General features: G+C 40.7%; 1 protein-coding gene across 6 annotated transcripts in view; it reads left to right on the top strand.

Moving 5' to 3' along the window:
• Positions 1–19,227, top strand: part of SEMA5B (semaphorin 5B) — a 217,578-nt gene that overhangs the window by 4,832 nt on the left and 193,519 nt on the right. For 5 of the 6 annotated variants that reach the window (XM_026852819.1, XM_026852816.1, XM_026852815.1 and 2 more), the window contains one exon: positions 5,499–5,559. The gene's annotated coding sequence lies outside the window, so the exon portion shown is untranslated. Of the gene's footprint in view, positions 1–5,498; positions 5,560–14,196; positions 14,281–19,227 lie in introns of those variants that run through there. The other variant, XM_026852817.1, reaches the window with a different exon arrangement.

Here is a 19,227-nt window from a genome sequence, read left to right as displayed (position 1 = left end):
CCAATGATTCTGATAAGTAGAAAAATTACATAAATAAATTAGCCATGATTAATAGTAAGAAATTGTCACTTGTCTCATTTGCCTGGAAGTTGTAGCTTGCTGAAATGACAATCTTTGTCTTGTTGTTGGGAGGAGTTGGGATGCTGAGGGTAGGGATTTATTTTACACATATTTTCAAATTGAAAAAAAGTGTGATTTATTTTCTTTTGCTGCAGCTTGCTCCCAATTTTCAGTTTACATTAATAGCTGTGGGAATAGCAGTTCTTATTGCCATATACTTTAGCTATTAACACGGTGTCTGGTTTGACAGTACGTCTCTCTTAATTTTGTTTTTATTCCCTTGCGATCATAAAATATTTATCAGCCTTCCTTCTTAATCTCCTTTGGCATGTCCAGCTAGTTAATTTGTGTCTTTTCTCCTTTAGAATTTGATTTTTCTAACATCATATACTTAATTAGAAGAAACAAACCAACTCTCTACTAAAACTTTCTCTTTTTTTGTTTTAATTAGAAATTTGTTTGAATTCATATTTAATGGAATGATTTCTCCAGGAGCCCCTAACAGCTTTCTACCCCAAATGTTTGCTTCATTGATATTTTAATTGCTGTAATAATCAGCATTCTGAATAAGAGGTCTTTCCCCTAGCTCAGTAAATCCATACTGGCTGAGTAAAGCATGTCTGTGATTTATGTGCAGATAAACAGCTTTGGATCCTATCCAATCACTTCATCAGTTTTAATTCAGCTGCCTAATCAGTAGCAAACAGGAGGGTTGTTTTTTGTTGTTTTTTGCTTTGTTTTATTTTTAACAGGGTGGGGGGTGTTAATACAGGGTTTGGCATGTTCCCCAGAATGGCACAGATAGCTCCCCATTTCTCATCACGTTTGTGTCAAAGTCAGCTCTAACTTTGTAAAAGAGTTTATAAGAAGGGGATGAGATGCCAAGACCTGCCTTTGGGCTTTCGTTGGTATCTAAGGAACCATACAGATATGCAATCTGAACAACAAGTCTGCTCTTATCTCATGTTTTATAAAGGACATCCCTCAGATGCCTGGAAAAAGTGGAAGGGCTCATATAGAAGCAGATTTTGTTTCCTGTGTGTGTTTAGGGGTTGATGCCTTCAAAATTATTTCCACAGAAATCATGTTACTGCTGTTGCTGTTTCTTAACAGGCAAAATGACTGAAGAGGGTCGAGGAGGTGGAGGTGACTGGTGCCTGAGGGGTGCAGCTGTGTAGGGATAGGAAGGCTATACTGTTCCTCTCACCTTTGCAACTCCAGCCTATAGTTTGCTGCTACATGTCAGCTATGTGCATAGTACTATAAAGGCCAGGGTGGTCCAGATGACCCCAGACTGAGGGTCTTCTAACTTAAGGCTCATGATCACAGTTCCTGACCTCATTTTTGTCTACAATAACCCAAGCAAGTGCCTGCTAAGGTTAAAACACTGGACCATTTACATTATTATCTAGTAGTGCCTTGTGTCCAGAGGTGAAGTGTTCTCTGATTTATAAGCAGCCTCTGAAGGATTACAGAGAGCAGCCCCATTTTGGTCATCCAATCTAGGGCAAGCAGTCCCATCTGTAATAATAAAGCTTGCCTAAAGAGCTTAGCATGATTTGAGTAGTAAACCATGGCTGTGTGTCTCTGAACCTTGTCAGCTGCCCTTCATTTCAGTTTGTAACTAACTGTGCCTGGCCACTTCCTTTACAGTGGGAGACTGCAAGAGATATTAGTAGCTGTTCTTCTGTATCTGTTTTTTCCCCATTTCATAGCAGCTCTTGCTATGTAAGCAAGCAGCAGGCTCGGGAAAGCTGTGCTAGGCTGGGTGGCCATCACTGTACTGTTTAGCAGGCAGGTTAACTGGGAAGGAGAAGACATTGGCATTGCTACTGTATCATCTTGGGGGTTTACATCATGACCCAGATGACACATACCACCTTTTTTTCCATGTCAGATTAAAACCACATGGCTCTGTGTTTCAGTATTACCAAGAAGAATCCCAATCGGAGCTGCTAAATTCAAGCTTTTGGGCTCAGCCTTAATTCCTTGCACACACCCTTAGCTGTAGGGGCTTTAAATAGAGCTTTGAATCATCATGAAATTCAGAGAATTAGGCTGGGCTAAGGGAAGGGCAGTAAATGGCTTTGTGGCAGTTTGGGATCAGTTCACAGTGCAGATGTGCATGTCCCCAGAGACCTTGGGCGAGGTGTTTAATCCAACTGCTGTGTTGGGCTTTTTATAGCTTGCAAAAGGGCAGTAACACCTCCCCTCCTTAGACTGGGGATGAAAAGAGGATAAAACCCATTAATGAAGACATTCAGATCCTGTGGTGGTTCTTGTACAGCTCCACCTCTGCTACATCAGTCACTGGGCTTTTTATCTGCAGTGCTTGAAGATTTTTCAAAAATGGTTGTGAGCATATTTATACTCTTTTTACACATGGTCAGAGGAAGGCAATGTGGCTTGCCCAGAGATGGGGACCAGTCAGTGACAAGGTGGCAGTCATGCCCCTGCTAGCAGATTACATTTAGCAGAGCTCAGCTGGCAGCGCTGGAGATGCAGGAGTAGCCTGTGGAAGGGAGAAGGTGCCTGCTTTCTCCTCCTCCACAGAGGTTGTGACTTGGCTATGGCAGTAGCCCCACGCATTCCTTGCCTCAGGATGAGCAGTTTATTTTCATTTTGGAGTTCCCTGCTTTTGGCTAAGACAGCATGGCTGTGGAGGGAGAAGTTTGACCATTATACTATACTGCCTATATTACTCTGATTATATTTAATTGATGACTGCACTATGGAGGGACTACCAGGCTTGGGATTTTCCTGGCTTTGACTTAGCACAGTCTACAGGTCTGGCTCTTTTAACCTCAACAGGGGCTCTGAGCATCCTGTTCCTGTTAAAATTAATGTGAAACTCACTTCCAGAGTCCTGAACGATGAAGGCTATCCCATATGTCTATCTGCTGCTTTAATAGAGAGATAGGAAAGGTTTCATGCTGTAACCTGAGAGGGAATTCAAACATCTGAGAAGTAATTTCAGGAGAAGGCTCAGTTTCTTGCAGATCAAAGGGTGAGTTTAGGGAATCCTCTATTCTCTGGCCAGAAGGAAGCTATTATGTTTAGAGTGTTAGGCAGTTTGCAGACCAAAAATCCTTCTGGTGATCAAACATGAGTTTGTGCTGACCAGTGGCTTATTTTTTAGAAAAGACTACCAGTCCTGGAGGTTTGATTTAACAGATGCATCTTATTTTCTTACAGCCTGTTATACTGGGCTCTGAACTGCCTCTTGGGATATCACTAAAACATCATTTCCACTGTTAGCCTTTTAAAGAGCAAGAGTCAACTGGCAGTCAAGTCTGAGTCTTTGCTGGGTGCTCAGTCATGGCCGGGTTCCCTTGGGTTTCCCACCTTCGGGATTCAGCCCTGGCAGAAGAGCTGCAGAAATTTTCACATCTTCCTCCCTTTCCTGATTTCTTCCACAAGGGAAGACTGATCGGAGAAGGAAAGAAATGTGAGAGTGCCTATGAATGTTAGTCTTAAAATGTTGAAAGAAGAGATTGTAAGAGCATTTTCAGGGTTATGGAAATGTGATCAATGAGGCTTCTCTTGTAGCAAACAATTGCTTCAGTCCTCTCAGTGAATTGGGTGACTGGTTCCTCTGTTGCTGCAGTTTGTTTTTTTCAGATGTTGCTACATTTATTATGACATTTTCTTTATTCTTTTTTACTATCTTCCTTTTTCTCTCCTCCTTTTCCTTTTTCTCTCCTCCTTTTCCTTTTTCTCTCCTCCTTTTCCTTTTTCTCTCCTCCTTTTCCTTTTCCTTTTCCTTTTCCTTTTCCTTTTCCTTTTCCTTTTCTTTTCCTTTTCCTTTTCCTTTTCCTTTTCCTTTTCCTTTTCCTTTTCCTTTTCCTTTTCCTTTTCCTTTTCCTTTTCCTTTTCCTTTCCCTTTTCCTTTTCCTTTTCTCTTTCTCACTATTTAGAAGTTGTTGTTCAAGGAAGAATTACAGTGGTGGTGAGAGGTGTGCCTATGTCTGAAGTCTGATGGCCCATCCCTGAGTGCAGCACCTTAACCCATGGGACCCCTCTGGCATGATACAGGGTTTTGGCAGACCAGATTTTAGGTTCCCTGGAAAAAGTATTTTGTCTTTTTAGTATCTCTATTCCTTTTCTATGATGTACAGTTAACAGCATGTGCTCCTTCTCAGGAGTGTGGTGAGGAAAAACCCATCTGGTTTGTGAATGCTCAGACATTGCTCTAATGGAAGCCATGTAAATAACTAGATAAATTATTTCAGTGAGATTGTCTGTCGAGCATAATAGGTAGCAGGGTCAGAATCTCTTCACAGTGAATCATTTCTTACTGGCTGAGTGGGGTTTGTGCTCGCAAGCCATTGTGCAGAAGCGTCCTCTGATTTTTGCTGTCTCTGTCTTTTCCCTGCCTACACTTTTAGTTCCTTGATCTCTTGCTGGTAAGCTCCAGGGAACAGAGACCATCACGGCCAACGTCTGCACAGTGCTTAGCACAAAGAGTTCAGGTATAGGGTAGGCTTTGGAGTGCTGCCATCATGTGAAGCTAAGGAATAAATTATTAGAAAATGATCTAGAATTTGTTATAATCTTTTACAATTTTTGCCTCTTTACATTCATCAGGTTTTGGTGGAATTGTGGATTTTGGATAAGACAGAAGGGTGAAGATAATGAAAATAACCTTTGAGGTGTGGGTTTCTTGAGCAGATTTGTTCATTCTGTGCTTTGCATTGAGATCAGTGTCCTCAATGTTTGAAAGAGGGGAGATACGGCCTCACAGCTAGCTGTCTGTCCTGACAGGCTTGCTGTGAGACCTGGGTCAAGTCATGTAGGCTGTGTTCACACATCTTCATCTAGCTGCAGGTCCTGGATTGACTGGAACAATTTAAATAGGTCTTTACTAACCTGTATCTGAACTGCATTTGCGAGTAGTTCTGCTGACAGAATGGAGGGTGCAGTGAATTCTGGCAGGGGTGAATGACAAGGCAGGGTGAGGGGTGGTGGGGACAGGAATGTCCCCAAGCACAGCACTGCAGTGAGGAATAAGATTTGTGTTCACAGCATACATTTCTCACTGGTGCAAATCTCCCACTTGGAAATTGGGACAAGAGTGATTCTTTGTCTTCAGGATTGTGAAAAGTTCAGGCAGGGCTGCACAATTTCTAAGTTAGATTGAATGTGTTAAAATATTTATTGTTTCTACAAACATTTGCTGCTAGCAAATCTGTAGGCTGGGATTTTTGCAGAGAGCAAATATGAAGAAAATTATTGCAGATGAAGCGAGTTTTGAAGCAATCTTCAGATGAGCATTAAGGAAAATTTTTACACTGCTTTGTGATTAAACTTAAATAATACGTTCTTTAAACTTTGTTTTCAAAATAATGTCAACATTTGCTATTAAATTATCTTCCCCATCAGGTAGAAGATGTAGTTAGAAATATCCACTAAAGACTCTTTTTCTGATGTTTCCACAGGTTACTAAGGATTTTCCCTGGAGTGTGACTTCGAATATGACACTTCAGTAATGCAGAGGCTGTAAGTAAAATAATATAATGTTTGCAACCCTTCTTTAAGAGCCATGTTTACACTCTTTTCAGAGCTTTCCTAGAACTCATCTTTGCTACACTCTACCTTGCAATAAGCTTTCAAGGAAGTGACTGGAAGATGACATGGTTCTAAAGTGGATTGTGCTATTTTAGACCCTTTGCTTTACCAGCTTCTTTCATTTAAGAACTCCAGTAATGGTTGCTCAATCTGCAGGAGAAAAGCCTAAGATATCTGTCAGTATTGCAGGAAATTACACAAACAGACAAAAATAAAAATACCTCATTAGTATAGATGAGCAGTGAATAAAATGCAGTGATAGGTTACCAAAATGTGGCATGCATTTGGTTCCCAGGCACAGAACAAAGGCCTTATTCTGCTTGTAATACTACTAATTAAAAAGGCCTACTAGAAGCTGAATAAATGAACTTGAGGGTTGCTGACCTGGTCATGTATTTGTTGGCCTTTGGTAACTTGGTGCTGGAGTTGGGTATTGGAGGAGTTTATCACAGAGGCAATTTCTGATTGTGAATGCTTGTAAAAGATACAATTTCCTTCTCTTCCTCAACTTTTCCCATCTTTTTCTGAGGCAAATTAGTGACCTGTTAATTTTGGTAGCTCTTTTCTGAATTCTGCATTGTTTTTCTTAATCAATTCTCTCAGATCTGCTCAATCTCCATTTAATTCAATCAGCTACTCAACATCCAAATCTTTTGTAATAGACAGTGCTAATTTTTCCTTTTATTTAAATTGTAGTTGATGGCTTTCATCAGGTGCTATCATATAACTCAATCATTCACCATAGGAATCTGTAATTTAATCAATAAAGGAGGCCATTTTTCTGAAGGAGATCAAAAGTGAAAGAGCTCAAGGGAAATACGTGGTAAAAGGAAGGTGAAGAACACACAAGGGTGATAGGAACTGTGGTTTGCACTTAATAGCTGCACACCCTGGCAAGTAGGAAGCAAAAGAGATACCACTATTTTAGAATTAATGAATCTAATGATTGCACTTATGCACTCATCTTGAAATATCTAGAGGGAAAATAATGGATGTTACTTTAGTTGCTATGACAAGTACCTTGTATCAACTTCACCACACTGGATGGTGTTAGCAACCCTGTACATGAGCAGTAGTGTTCACGCCAGAAGTTTGATACCGAGAGACACCAAGAGATGAAACTCTGTGTTATGTGAAATCTTCCAACCTTTCTGTTCATATGCCTTTGTTCTATTGCTGTTGCTTTAGCTTTAGACAAGAGCAGAGGAGGGAGCGGCCACAGCATCAGGCCACTCTTGATGTGCTCGCTGAACTACTCAAGGCTTTGCAGCATAGGGATCTCACTGGCCTCCGTAAAAGGTGGCTGTGGCCTGTGTATCTGCTCTGTCCCACTGCTTCTGTGTTTGTTTGTTTCCACCGCTTCTGCTGCCCCAAAGGAGGGGGTAGTACTGTGCTGGCTTGGGATGGCCATTCATTACTAACAGTGAGACCTCTCTTGGTTTCATATCCTTGCCCATCTGAGACGTGCAGTTATGTGGAAGAGCATTTTTGCCAGTTCTGCTGCAGAAGTGAGTTTTCCCCCAAGCATAAAGGTTTATTTTGCTCTCAGCCTCTGGAAGGCAACATGCCTTTTTCACACTGCCAAGCAGCTTTGAGCAAGGCCTGGGAGGGAGATTGAATGCCCCACTGGAGAAACACTTGTGCTGGGTCACAGCTAGGAATCTTCCCTTGGCTCCTTGACTTCAGAGGGAGATTGCCTGGATAGGTCTCATATATCAGGCCTCTGAAGAGTCAGCCATGATTCTGCTGATAAATTGCTGGTAAATATTATGGTCTCAACTTGGCAAGGTCTGCAGAACTCAAGATGAAAGCTATCAAAATTATTCATTCAGAAAATGTTAATATTTAAAATTGCAGTAAATTGTTTGGTCTTTAAGGGACATCAGAATGCTGACTTGCTTATGTCCCCTCCAAAGCCCCATTGCTAGCACTGTAGCCACATTTTCTGCAAAACAAATGTTGAGTCAGCCATTGAAACATGTATCTTGGGGCATTTTTAGAACATTTTTTTAAATTGAAAAAGGCATATTAGTAAAGAAAGGCTTAAGAATAAATTTGGGGAAAATTTTAGTATGGGGTGTGTGGCATTTGTCTCAACAATTTTAGTACTCCCCTTGAGTGCTACTCCAGATTGAGTAAACAGATATTTAGAGAGTCTTCAGGTACTTACTTTCAACCTGGGTTGACAAACTTTTCTTGTGGTAAGCACATAATTTCGTAAGACAATAAGACAATCAACTGATGCTAGTGAATAATCTTTAAAAACCCCACCCCAAACACTCTTCAGCAAAAGCTATCACTTAACTTCAATAGAGACTTACCTCAGGGTTTGTTAAGTGTTGAACATCATAAATTGAGGAATGCCTGGACAAGGGTTGCATTGGTCATAATCTCTCAGCAGTTCTGACTTCTGCAGCTCTCTTGAATTCAAGTCCTGCTCCTGTTTTGCACAGCTGTACCAGAAAGTTTTGGACAAGGAATATGTGAAGTGTGCCAATCAGGCGGTTACAAAATCTACAAAACTGCATCTGGCTGACAAATCACTCCCTCTGCCCTTGGAAAACATCATAGAAGCCTTTTCTTGTATGAGCAATATTGTAAATATTGGTTCATCTTTTTTTCGTAAATCTATGTTTATGTCTATTCTTCAACCTTTCAGCAGTGCCAAAGGATTACCAAACATGCACCATATGATTGCTTATGATCCCTGGTTCCTTCTGGTGCACACCAAATAATGTCATCAAAGTCAGTGCCATTATGCCTGGCCAAGTATGAGAGCAGAATTTGTCCCACTGAGTAGCTTAATGTGCTGTAGTTGAGCTTGACTTTTTGGAGCAACCAGACTTTGACTGGCCAAAGCAATCACTGTTTTGCTTAGCCAGGCAGCCTAGGGAGCCCAGCTGTAGGAAGTGAAAAAAGAACTTCTGATAAGAACTGAGGTTGAAAGCATTTCTCAGGGTTGATTTAGCACTCAAGAGCCCAGTGCTTTATGGAATTGCAGCATCTTCAGAAATAAGCAGTGGCACATGAAGACTGCCCCTCTGTCCTTCCCACAATAATGACCCTCTTTCCACCTAAAAAGGAGAAAATAAGTAATTATGCTTTAGTCCCACTGACGTGCAGAAACAAACTCTACAACTCGGAGAGAGTTATAAAGCGGGCATGTTTATTCCAGCCGGGGTGCAAGGGGATTTCTCCACAAAGCTTGCACACCATCTCTGGCAAGTAGCCAAATATTTATTACAACAAAACATACATATTCATTAGGAAGGGCTGGGTTATTACAATTAGTTCGGAGAATAGGCGTAATTATTATAATTATTCAAGAGGAGAAGTACGTGATCTTCTTCACAGTGTCTGCTCTCTCCAGAGAGCCCAGATATCTCCTTCCTAAATCGGCAAGATTATCCTCTCTAGATAGCACCTCTGAGTCCTTTTGTTCAAGTTTAAGTTTGCCTAAGTGCCCATTCAGGGTTTGGCTTCTGCTGTTGGTGAGTTGTCCTTTTAATTCATACCCCCGGGCTACCTGCTACTTTCTTATCATAGCCAATCCCCAAGCTATCTGGTAAACTACACTGAATCCACAAAACAAGTCTGGACAAGCAGGATTCTTAAGACAACGTTCAGAAATCATCATATGTTGCTATAAGTAAATAATTTTCAAGGGAAGTGGTCATTTCTCTGTATCACCACTTTTCAGTGGTATTTTGCACAAAATCCCTTCCCCTCCTACAGAGCAGAATAACTGGGGGGTTTAGAATCATGTATGTGTATATGTATAGTATGTCCGAAAATGTTTACATATATGTCATTAATTTTTTTCCCTATTATCCCTTGCTTTTAAGCCAACAAATATTTTGAAACACTTGATTTAATTTTTCTGTCCTGCACCTTAGCACTAAATCACCCATTTTTGGTTGACTCCATTCAGATGAGGAATTTGGATAAAAAAGAACATTGCAGCCATTTTTAGCTCATCTCTTAAAGGACATTGAGTTTTACTTCCATTGTTTTTTGAATTCAACAGGCTGCAGAAAGACCGGGTGTCATTTAGCTATTAAAGATTTTTGTTTTCCTGGTCATTGTGGAGTAGCATCATTAACACAGGCAAATTACCATGCTTCACTGTGCTGTGTCCATGGTACATTAGAGGCCCTTTCCCATTGGTAAAGCTGAGTCTATTCTTCTGTAAAATGAGGGGCCCATTGGCAGCTCTTTGGCAAGTGAGACAGAGGGACCATTTAATAAGAAGAGTGGTCTAATAAGGGGGAAGAATTTGAACATGACAAGTGCAGGGAAAGATAGCAGAAGGCTGATTTATAAATCTCTGCATAATTGGGCCAAAATATGAATCCATTTTCACAGGGCCAAGGAAGAAGGGGGCTGCAGTTTTGGGTAAATGAGTAACATGATTTCTCCAAAGTGCATTTTAGAAAAGTCAAGCATTCTATTCCATTTCTCTTTCCCATACCAAGTGCTTTACTTTCAGGCTAATGAAAACTGGTTTATATTGCTTAATTTTCTTCTTTGAAATGGTGTATTGGCTTTTGGTGAAGAAATTGGACTTATGCTTGAATGTCTGGATTTTACAAATAGGTTTTTAGTTTACTAAGATGAAACCAATTAACCAGAAAAGTCATTGGCAATGGATTTTACAAGTACATAAAAATATATTGCTTTTTCTTGAAACATTTCATCACCCTTTTAAATGTTCCTTTTTCTTTCCTTTGACATCACTGACAAAGCACTGTGATGAATTTATTCCCTCATGCCTTTTCCTGAAGACATTGATCTCTGACCCTGATCATGTGTGTGTATGTAGGGGGTGGTAGGCATGTACATGCATATACATCTATTTACTTCTGTCTGGCTTTGCTCCTGGTGTTGTTCAGTGCATTTAACTTGTGGCCTGAGGAAAAACAGAGCACACAAGCTATAAAAAGGTGTTCTTAAAAGGTTACTTAAGTGCCACAGGACCGGAGGGCTAATGAGCAATCTCTCAAAACCAGGTGTTAATTCAACAGCTGAAACATCTGGTGCAGCAGATACATTGTGGAAGGCAGTAGCACCTGGTTGTTACCCCACTACATCCCTGGGAGAGGAAACATCTCCTGGAAACTCTTCTGAGGCCCCTCATTATGCCAGTTTTGCCTTTCAAGTGAGGGTGGGGACAGGGACACACCATCCTGCAGCAGCACAGAGATCTGTGGAAATGAGGTCTGGTCTCTGCCTGCCTGTCTGCGAACAGTGTTGTTCATTTGATCACCTCTAGCGATATTTTACTTCCATTCCGAATAATTAAATTGGAGGGAATTTTAATATGAGGCCCCACCAGCCTCTTCTACCCCTAAATTTCCATCAACTCTCTGCCTGTGAGAGGGCTGGGTGACACACAGGACATGGACACACGCTGAGAAACTACAGGATTTCTCTTTCCATTACCTCAGCCTTCCCCATTCCCTTGTAGCCTTGCTTTCTGCTTAAATTGCAAAGGATATTAACGTCTATGAGCATGCGGGGCAGTAACCCAGGCAGGCATCGCCTTGGGATGACATGGTTTTCCCTGCTCTGATCCACTCTGTGTAAACTGAAGCATAAAGAATCTGCTTTGATCCCTAATAACTTTGCTGGTTTGCTTTAGTTACCAGCTGATACAGAGATGACTAAAACATGGTACTTTGGGGTAAAATAGGGTGTCTGTCCACACACAAAATTATCTGTTGCAAACAGACATCTGTGTTCACGCCAGCTTTGCCCAATCCTTCAAGAGAACATCTGTATCATCTGAAAGAATAACAAACACTAAATTTTGGTAATTGGAAAGCTAATTCTTCCATAAGCAGTGGGAGTGCCCTGCAGGGCAGTGCCCTTTTTGCATCCCTGCTTCCATTTAGCAGTAGTTTTCACACTTTAAAAATAAGTCTAGTTATTTTACCAGCAGCCCAACTAATGCTCTGCATATTTACCGTATAACTGGTGATCTTGTTGAAGGAAATGATTACATGAAGGGCTTTAAAGGAGATGATACCCCTTTCAATGGGGTGTTAACTTCAACACAAATGGAACAGTTGCTCCAAGTCCTCCTGGATTTGTGAAACTCTCAGTTAGCCACACCAAGTTGCAAATGATGCTGCCCTTTCAAAAAGCCAGGACAGTCCAACACCTCCTTCCAGAAGCTGTGGTGTGAGCAGCATGTGCTGGTTTACATCCAAGCTCTTCTGCCGCTTATTTAATTATCACTTTTTTTTTTTTTAATTTGTTTGGGGTTTGGGTGGGGTTTTTGTGTGGGGTTTTTTTTGTTGTTATTTTTTTGGGTTTTTGTTTTTGTTTTGTTGAATTCCTAGGCTGTCCCTCATACTAAAATGACCTTTTCCTTCAGGGAAACCTCCCCCCATTCAAACAAATGGTACCAACACCAAATAACCGCTTTGTGGTATCCAGTTTTGTCCTGCATTTGTTTTAAAGCTTCCCAGGAACCCTTGGCTACTTCGTGCAAACTGTTAACTTGAGGGTAATAATTTTGTCTGGGTTTTGTCACAGAAATTCAATTAAGGAGGATTATGAACACAGTTGTAGGCCTGTTTCATTTACAGTTGCAAATGAAACCCAGGCCACACACTGATCGTTTATATAGGAAAAGAGATGCTGTGTAGTTTTGAGTGGCTGAATTACCTGCGTGTTCCTTTGTGTGGCTTCACTTATTGCAGAAGGGAGGGGAGGGAGACTTGCAAAATGAATAAAGGAGTGACGGAATGGAGGGAAAAAAATCACCAAGGGGAAGACTACCCCCACTGTTTTTCCCTAGGAGGCACACTTCCCGTCTACACATAATAAACTCCACAGGGAATTTCTTCCTCCTTAGAAAACATATCCCGAAGGGCAAGAGTGAGTAGTCCTTTATTTATTTATTTATGGTTAACAAAGAGCAATATTCTGTTTTCGTGGCCTTGGTTTGGCTCCAAGTCCCAGAGCCACTAGGGGCAAGTCATACAGTTTCTTTTTTTTTTTTTTTTTTTTCAGTTCTTATTTCTGGGCCATGCAAGCCAACTTTTTTATTCCTTTTTTCTTTTTTCAAGTTTTTCTGAACGCAGCTGAATTCCCCAGGTAAGAAAGGGGAGAGGAGGGGGAAGGGAGGAGAGGACGTTTACCAGATTGGAGCAAAATGATAGCTGCAGCAGAGGCTGGGTTCTGGTGGAAGCAGCGTGTTTGGAGGTAATGGAAGAAGGGTTTTTGTTATTTTGTGGAATGACTTTTTTACTTATGAAGGGCAAAACTTGTCTTGATGTCCTTTGATGAAATGTCTGTGTTTGTAAAGGAGCAATATATCTCAGCTTTGCTTTACAACAGTAAACTTGGGAATTACTTTGCACCACTCTGGAGATATGTGAAGGGCACGGCCCTTGGTCATCTTTTCTTCCTTATACAGGCTTTGTCCACAGCTTTGGGCTCTGTCCTCTAACCCTTTGGCTGGGAAATCCTACAGTGATTTCCCTGGGGTATTGCCTGCCTGAAGACACAGAGGATGTGGCCTCCTATTACTCATAAGGCTTAGTTCTCATCTGCTGAATTTTATTCATAAAGAGTTATCAGCATTTTGCAGGTGGGGAAGAGAGAGGTGCCCGAAGATGGAAAGGCAGCCCCAGTTGAGTAAAGAACAGAAACAGTCCCAGTCTGTTCCCTGTCCTAAGTATCTCCTGCTAGTGAGCACTGGAGTATCTGCTAAGGGACTTACACCATGCATCCCCTTCGATTAAAGCTCTCCTCAACTATACTCTATTTTAACAACTCGTTTTCCTCTTGTTTCTTACTTTCTTCCTGATCCTTCAATTCCAGGAAAGGTTTTACTGTCCTTACTGTGGTTTCAACTATGTGCCAAGTGGCTTATTGGATTCTTCAGCAGATAAGGGGAGATAAGATCTTTTGTTTCTAGCTTCAGATCAGATATTGTTTCTATACATCTCTTTGTATACAGCCTTGACACTGTTGAAGACTGAAAGAGAAGCAGGCAGTTTATTAACTCTCAAACTTCAGCAAAATTCACTGGAAGTGATGCAGTGAAGTGTGAACAGTATCTACTTTTGCTCTACATCCAGGGCAATTCATCCTGTGGTGAGGGACTGTTACAGTGATTTATATTTCTCAGCTGTTTTGTGGTAGAGTTGTCTTGTGTCAGACTAAACTTGTGAGAGCTTGTTGAGGTAAAACCTGGATGAAAAAAAAAGAAAGTATTTATGTGAAGGACAATCTGCGAGTCTCTTACTTTTGGGACACCTTTTCTGAAGAAGTTTGGACAATTGAATTAAGTGCCCTCAGCAGCTTTCAGTCCAGGTGACTTTGGAGCGAGTATTATGACTAGATGGATTTGAATTGGAATAACCTTGCAAAAGTCAGTGGGTTCATGCTGGCGCAAAAAGAGTGTGGGAGAAAAGGAGGAGGATCGGGATTTTGCATAACTATCAGATTATTTTGCTAGAACTGATTGGGACAATCTATCATAATCCAGTTTTGTTGTGTAGTGGAGGAAGGAGATGAGCATCTCCAGAGGGTGATTTATCAGAAGGGCATTCCCACAGGCAAGAGTCGACCTTCGGGAGTGCTGATGTCCTGCCGCTGTACCAAGTGCCTCGCTGCCTAGCCTAGCCCAGCTTTCAGGTGAATAAAGTAGGGTGAGATGAATCTTTGTCTATGTTTCAATTGCATGCTTTATATTTGGTAAACATATAAAAATAGCCCTTTTAAGCATCTTTGAATCTGTAGACAGTAGAGTTAGATCCTTAGCCAGCATAAATGAGGTAAACTTCAGTGCTGAATTGACTCATTTTGATGGAGTAACTTTTACTTTGCTCCAGTTCAGGCAGAGTCAAATCTCTGTGGAGTTTTGGGGGTATTTCCATTAGTACCCCTAAGCTTAGTAGCAAAGGGCCAGAAAGAGGCTGCATGGTATGTAAGGTACACATGATTTCATATGATGCCTTATTTTTTGCATAAAGTGCTTTTAGATTCATGACATCTCAAAATGTAGAAGAGAAATAATCCTTTCAAATCAGCTCTGATGGAGAGTGAAATATGTCTCACTAGCCTAGTTTAAAAATCATATCTGAGTCTTTCCCTCCTGTGACTGCTAACTGGTTTAGCACAAACAATGCATGCAGGCAGTAGCCATTTCGCAGTTTCCCTGGAAATTGCTGTAGATTTTTAATTTTTTTTTTTACGAGCTTTTTTTTACACAGAAGAAAAAGTGTGTAGTTGAATCATAAAGCTAGATAAAGTATTGTAAGCCTGTGTTGGATTGAGGTGCTTTTCAGCCAAATAATGACTTTATCTGCTTATAATAGAAGAATTGAAAGAGATGTGGCAAAGTAAGACTGAAACACACTCGGGAGCCTGTATTTCAGTAACGAGGAGGCCGACCATAAATATAGGAATTAATAATCCTCCGAAGCCACCTCTTTTGAGCAGCTGCAGTAGGCACTGGCAGTGCAGAATGCACAGACTAATTCTCTTTCAGAGCAGCTAAAATTAAAAGTTTGTAACAATTTTATGTATGTACAATCTCAGCAGGGGTTGTTTTCTTTCCCTTTAGTAAAAACTCAGAAGAGAAAGAACATTTAACAGCCTTGAACCACCCAGTCTGTGTGCCATATGTATATGCCACTGAGCCATGCCTGGGTTGTCAGTGCTTAGACTCTTCCTGAAAGGTGGAATTTGAGATGGTTGCTAGCAGTCCATGTTATAGGCACTGGAGCAAAATGCTAATGTTGATCAGAAGAGGAAGGTTTGAAATTGTAAGCAAACAGAGAAACTCCATCATGTGTTTTCACAGATGATAAAAGCCTGACAGTGGCAGTCTGCTTATCAAATAACTAGATTTATTGAAATAGCCTGTGGTTTCATTAAATAGTTTGCTTTTTATGTTTTCATTTTATTTCATCTTACTGGAGGTGTCTGGATTTTTTTCAAACCTACCATTACTGCCATGGCAAACTGGCTAATTTATATCTTTTCTTCTGTTAATGCTTAGAAGAAGCATGGACTGCAGTGTTCTCGCTGATGTAGTGGGACCTCTGTGCAAAGCCACTCCCTGTCATGAAATCCAAACTTTCTGGACAATAAATTAAAAAATAAATGTAATAATTATAAGTTTGTTCTTTGCAAGATGATAGTGCTAGTGGAAGTGTGGCTCCACATCTTTTTAGCATAAGTCTAGTACCATCAGCTATGCACAGAAAACGGGGTAAGATCGATCATTTTTAATCACTAGAGAGAAAGAAAATGCAGAAACAAAAACGTTTGTAGCATGATATGACATCCCTGTGCTGAAGGGACCGTTCCTTTCATGGCTCAGTGAGGTACCGCATTTTGTGGTTTTGTTCCCAGGGGAACAAGCTCCTGCTTTCCTCCTTCTCTGAAAAAGTTTGTAAGACGAGAAGTGGAATATTAATAATTGAAAATGCAAGTTGCAGTAATGCCATTTGCATAAGGATGTTTCTTGACCCACGGAGGATATTCACTGTTTGTTGGAGAAAAGATCAGCAGAGGAACTGTGGGAGCCTGATGGATCTAAAAGGCTACCTGGCAATAAACATGTTTCTCAAATGAATCTTAATGTGGTTCCCAAGACTGGAGTTCTCTATTTATAGCCTGCCCTTTTTCCTGGAGTACCTGAGATACCATCAAGAGAATCAATTCCCCCCATCGTTAGGTTATGGTGACAGTAAGTAGACATTAGCATGGAGAGAAGGTTTTTTAACAAACGACATGGAGACAAATCCTTCCTCCTGCAGAATTTGCTTCGTGCAGTTTAACAGTCCCAGTGACCTTCAGTGAGAAAGTCTTTTTCCAAAGACATTTTAACGATGAACTGCATGGAATTTACCCGTCTGCTGCAGCAGAGGTTAAGACTGAGTTGACTCTGTTGATGTTTTAACCTCTAGTTTCAGGAATTGTGGTGGTTTTTTGTTTGGGCTTTTGGCAGTTTTGTTTGTTGAGTCAGATGCTTATGCTGCACAGCCATCCTTCCATGCTGTTTTGAATGCTAGCAGTACTGAAACATTACTCATAAAGTGCACACACTGTTACGATTCCTGACTTTAACTCTTAGCATATTTATAGGCCTCATTTCCATTTTTTGTGGTCTCATTAATGGAACAGCAATAATAAACTGAAATGTTAATGGGAGATCATTTCACCAATAGCAGAAGGTATTAACGAACTTGATAAGATAGTTGAAAGGAAAATAACTTTTTAGTAGTGTAATTTTTTTAACCATAGCCCCTGATTGTCTCCTTCCAAACATGTGTAATTTGGGCAGTTTTGAAATTATGAACATCATTTTATGTGGACATTTTTTTTACTCAGCTTCCTGGATGCCCTGCATGGTAGATGAACCATCTGTAGAAATTCCAGTGGGGGCAGCCATTCCGGAAGTTGAATCATGAGCAGACTTTGCTGTAGTCGGCAGTAATGATAGAAACCCAGAAAGCACCTTTTGTCTATGTGACTTAACGTGGTGTGAAAAAGTGGTGTCCTTGTAGGAAGTGGGCAGTTCACAACCTGTTGTGAAGTACTTGGAAATAACATTCAGATATGGTCTCATATAGGAGTTAAATTCCCCAACAGACAAGGTAATTGTATCTTATAGTCACAGATTTGTGGAAGGACCCTGAGAAGTCCTTTGGCAGCACTGTATCTCACTTTTCTCACTGGTAAAGTGGAGGGCTTTGAGTTAATGGAACACAGTAGAATCTTCAGGCTTCATCAGTTACTATCTGTGGAGAGTTAGTATCTTCTGAGGTAGAGGGAGTACACTGGAGCAATCCTCAGCTGGAAGGAAACAGTACGACACTATAAAGGACCTTTCCCAATGCTAATACCTTGTTGAAGACCTCTGTGCTGGAGTTAGTTATAGCTGTAAGGATATTTCTATAGGCATGTTTAGAAGTGTAAGGTTAAAATTTGTAATAAATTTGCATTCTGGCCCCTGGTACAGAGCACCTGTTTGTGTCTTTTGCTGCTTAGTTCTAGGACGTTTGTTCCTAGTGAGTTTTCATCTCGCTGAGCACATGCATTAATGCGCATTAATGCTTCTTTGGACTTTGCTTACCCACAAATATAGTAGAAGGTTTGAAGTGGATTGGCAGCTTTTCACTGTCCTTCTTTCTTTTCTTTTGTTAAACTATAAGTTTAAAAGTACTGGAGTGGGTCAAGAATTTAATGTTTGAGCTGGTTGTTTCCTTCAAGAGAACAGAGACTGGTATTTAAATATGCCATTCAAGCTAATCATCTCCTAATCAGGAGTCTAGTGACCTAGAAACTTAATGTTTTCTTGTGAGTACAAGTATGTGCAATTCTTTTAGAATATAGAAAAAATATTATTTTCAAACGAGGGATATGATTGGTCTAATTAGCTCTTATTTTGTAGATACCATTAATTTCAAAATTACTTCTGTGTGGTGCACACAGAACTTGCTTCTGTGCAGACAAACTGCGTGAGCATGAACCCACTGAGCTAAGCATGGGATAAGCAAGTACATATGGAAGTGGACAGATAAATGACAATGCAGGGGCATTTGAAACAGGGGAAAAAAAAAAGGAAAAAAAAAGAGAAGATTATATGTCTAGCTTTATTGGAAAATAATCAGAGAAGTGACAGGAAGCTTTTTTCCTGTTTAGGGCTTGATCTAAATCTCACCAAAATGAGTGGGAAACTCCATGATGTGCTAGAGCTTTGGGCTGGGACACCTGATCCTCACTTACTCTTCCTCTGTCTCACCCTAACAAATTACTAAGTGCCTCAGGCAAATAAAGATGTTTTCAACAGCCAGCACTACCAACCCTACCTGGCACTGGCAAAGCAAATTTAGTCTGCTGTGACTGTAATGACTCTTCAACATGTAGAGAGGAAAACAGTTGCTTTGAGTATTATGACATAGATATGCATATGGATGTGGATACAGATATAACCCAAGCACTTTCACTTTTAGATAGACAAGTGACCTTAAAATGCTTATACCACTTTACTGTATTGTCATCTTTTAAACTTCTTACTCTTTAGTTCAGTTGTATTTAATTTTCCTCTTTTTTAATGTCTTATAAAGTTCAGCATGTGCAGATTTGGTTTGGGGGTGGAGGTGGAGCACAGCTGGTGGAGTGGAGGAGCAGGGCGGGAGCAGATCTTTTTAAAGCAGCTAAACTTGTAGCCAAAAAAGATACTGCATTTATAATGTTCCCATTCTTCTCAATACTTAACAAGAAAAATGATTGTGTGTGTGTGACGTGAATATTCAGCACAGAGCTTTGGTAGCTGACCGCTCTCTTTTCACAGCCATCCAACCGCACACACATTCCTAGGGGATTACCTCACTGCCAGCACTCCTCAAAAGTGTGGGATACGCCGAAGCCAACCAACTGCAAAGCTCCTTTCTGCTCACTGTGGTGCTGATTTTAGGCAATGACCTTTAAAACCACGAACCTAACCCTACATCTATCCCCAAACAGATTTTTCATCTGTTAGCTAAATGAGAGAGGTGCTGGGAATGGGAATAGGGTAGAGTCTATAAGTTACATGTAGAAATTCCTCTCCAAGATTTCCACTCCTCT

This window comes from Athene cunicularia (genome assembly GCF_003259725.1).
Source record: "Athene cunicularia isolate RWA chromosome 7 unlocalized genomic scaffold, athCun1 chr7_part1, whole genome shotgun sequence".
NCBI lineage: Eukaryota > Metazoa > Chordata > Aves > Strigiformes > Strigidae > Athene > Athene cunicularia.
Note: the sequence above shows the minus strand (reverse complement) of the source record. Positions and strands in the feature narration are given on the sequence as shown.